At 39.5% G+C, this 3,407-nt stretch overlaps 1 non-coding gene across 1 annotated transcript; it reads right to left on the bottom strand.

Annotated features, from left to right (window-relative positions):
• Nucleotides 1-1,356: 1,356 nt before the first annotated feature.
• On the bottom strand, nucleotides 1,357-1,429 carry trnaf-gaa (transfer RNA phenylalanine (anticodon GAA)). The gene has a single exon. It is a non-coding gene; the product is annotated as a tRNA-Phe (tRNA).
• Between the last annotated feature and the right edge of the window lie 1,978 nt (nucleotides 1,430-3,407).

The raw sequence follows: 3,407 nt of genomic DNA, 5'->3' as shown, positions 1-3,407 counted from the left end.
TTTCTACTTTTAAAACAGATGAATTTGTTTGAAGTGAGCAGGATTATTACAGATCCATCAGCCATACTAACTCCCACATTCTCAGAAATCTTACTTTATTCTTGCATTTTAATTTCTCCTCATTTAGGATAAGTGAGTTTACACTAATAAAAACATTGTTTATGGTTAATTATAGATTAAATTTAAGAAAAGTAACACAAATGTTTAGTTACTAGCTTGTCTTTGAAAAACAACAATACTGAATGTTTTAGAAGAGAAACAAGTCCTCTTACGGTCTGAGGAGGAGAACCATGCAGTTTTAACTCCAAGCCTGAGCTCTAAAATCTTGGATACTTTCACTTAAACTAAAAACGTTTTAAGTTTTTTAATAAAAGATGTTCTTGTAACTGCTGAGTGTTTCTGGTCTGCTATCTGAGCAAAGACTGCCTCCTAGTGGCAATAATATATAATCAGATTCCTGAGGAGGCGGAGTTAAAAGTGCTTAAAGCAGAAACCAAACTAAACACCAGAGTACCAGAGTAGGGCACATTCTTAAATAAGCAAAGCACTAAACCATGCAAACATATTTACATGCTTTTTATTAGAATTAGCTTAAAGTCTTTAAAGGCTGCAGTAATCTTAAGTAGTTGCCGCTGTTTTTTTTTTTTTTTTTTTTTTGCAGTGTACTGCTTTTACTTTTGTGATTTTGGGCAAATGCTGAGGAAAGAGACTTGGATGTCTTTGGTTAAGGTGGGACAGCTTCCCTCCAGTTCTTAAGGAAGAAAAGGTACAAACATTAGGCTTTTGTCCACATCCTGAAGCCCTGCAGACAGAGAGGATTTATAATCAGATGGCGAGTGAATGGTGAAAACATCATGCACGTCTCAGGGGTTATTTTTGTCTGGAATGAAGTGATGGAGGTGGAAGGGCACTAAAGGAGCTTTTGTCAGCATGCAGCCTCTGAACACCTGCAGGGTTGGGCTACCCAATTAGGGCCGCTGTCCTGCATGTTTTAGTTGTTTTCCTGCTCCGACACACTTGATGCAGTGGTTAAATCACTTGTTCTGCTGCTCATAAAACTATGCAGAAGCTTGTTAATCACCTGCTGATTAAAACTAAGCATGCTGGAGCAGAGAAACAACTAAAACATTCTGGACGGCAGACCTCGAGGACTGGAGTTGCCCACCCCTAATTGGGTCTTGAATCCTTGACTCTTCTTGGTGTAAGAACGTAAACAAATGGTAATCAAAAAAATTGGGCTTGTTCTAGAAGTTTAGTTGTGTAGCACTTTTCAGACACAAGACATGATGTGCTTCACAAAGTGACATGACTAATTAAATTTACCGTGTCTAAAAGATTCATTTCCTTTCCAGTGACTGCCGAAACCCGGGATCGAACCAGGGACCTTTAGATCTTCAGTCTAACGCTCTCCCAACTGAGCTATTTCGGCACCCGTGCATTCAATCTCTAACAGACCACATTTTAGAAATTTGGGTACTCGGTTGTCTATGCACCGATGTTAAGCTAGGTTTTGTGGTGTCAACAATTATCAATTAAGAAGCACATCAGGCAAGTCTTAAGTAGCTAGAAGACCACTAGCTAGCTATCTAACTACCTTCATACACATAGCTATGCTAACTGCCAGGGCTATTACGCCTTGTAACTCCATATTCAATCGACTAAATACAGCAATAACAATCTTCACCTCCTTGGTGGGAATATAAAAGAAAGAAGGTACCATTAGCATTGGCAGCGACGCTCAAGAGGACGTGCGTTGGACTAAAGTGATAGCTAACACACATACCTGGAGTCAGGTTGCATCTCTTACGTGCGAACACTAGATGGCGCCATTGCTCGACAGCACACTAAATGCTTAGCAATTACACTCATGTTCTGAAAATAAAACATTTTAAAAATACAGAAAAAGTAACATCAGTTTAAGAATATTTTTGCTGAATTTCTACTCAGTGGCCATAAAGAAATAAGCCACATTTCACTTGTTTGAGCAGAATTCAGAAGTATGACAGTTTTTTTAAATTGCTTTTTAATCATGGTGAGCTGTATTTGTAAGTCAGTGAACATAAAGGTAAAACCAGGTTAGTACCTACAGATCATAAATTTTTGAAATAACATTATTTTATATCTCTGAAAAAGAAAGACAGCTGTGTAAGCAGTTCTCTCCTAATGCTGCCATGGTTTTAGTCTTTTGTATTCTCCTCAATTCCCTTAGACAATAACAACAATTATTTGTATCTTTTGCATATTTTCCAGCAATCCTGGCTCCTATATTATGCCCTTCTGAATGACATTCTGATAAAAATCAATCTTTATTCTGTTCACTTTGTCCAAATGTAGAAGGAAACACTAGAGCAGGCTCGTCTTATCATCCTGCACTTGGTATTTGTCTGCAGTGATGCAGTATACAGTCCCTTTATTAGTCATACAATGTCTCGGTGCCAGCTTCTACGCCTTCCTTCTCTTTTCTTCATTCTCCCCTTTCTAATCTCCCCTCCATATTGCCTCATTCTCTCCCTCACATTTTCGTTCCCCTGTCATCCCCCAAGGTGACTTTCCTTTCCTTCAGACACTGCAGCTGTTCCTCGCTTTTGTTCTGAAAGGCCTGAGAGTGGATAGGAGATGAGAGAGATGCAGACCGGAAGCATGAAGAGAGGGAGAGAATCAGAGTGTGAAAGCGAAGGGGACTGATGAGATTATCAAGCAGGTTGGAGGAATCGGCACTTTGGACTAAGTTCACAAATCAGTAAGGCAGCAATCATTCACACGCAAACATGCCACATACACTGGTGGATTTGTCCGCATCAAACGCTGTTCCCACAGATGCTTACCTTACTAACACGTTTCATCTTCATTAGCACTGCTGATTAGCACAGTTGTCACATTTCAACGAGACAGAGTGAAGCTTCTCTACAGTCAGCACAAAATGCTGCGAGTATCTGGGACGGCGGTTCTAAATTTAGGAATCAGAGAAACAGAATAAAGATAGGAAATGTAAAAAAGGGAGGGATGGCTGAAAAAAAATGACAAGAAGGATTTGAGCACTGGGGTCCAGAGGATGAAGGATGGAGGATTGGCTGTCCACATCTTGAGTTGAAACTGCAATTATGATTAAATCCAATCGCATTTTTCAGATGTCGTTTTCTGAAGGCTTTTATAATAGAAGTGAAATAAGTATCATACTGTGTTCTGGTCTTTGGTGGATTTTGTCTTCCTCGGATCTCGATGCTTTCTGAGAATGTAGCATTTATTCAACCTTTCAGGCCGTTTGTCTACATGAGCAAACGTAGGAAAAGTCCCCGTCTTTAAACACGGGTTTCTGTGGAAAGGTTGTGACCAATTATGAACGAATTGTTTTAAATGTTGCTTTAGACAACGTCGGGTTGGAGAAATAGAGTTTCATTTGGATTCCA

The sequence above is a fragment of the Nothobranchius furzeri genome, chromosome 3, assembly GCF_043380555.1.
Source record: "Nothobranchius furzeri strain GRZ-AD chromosome 3, NfurGRZ-RIMD1, whole genome shotgun sequence".
NCBI lineage: Eukaryota > Metazoa > Chordata > Actinopteri > Cyprinodontiformes > Nothobranchiidae > Nothobranchius > Nothobranchius furzeri.
Note: the sequence above shows the minus strand (reverse complement) of the source record. Positions and strands in the feature narration are given on the sequence as shown.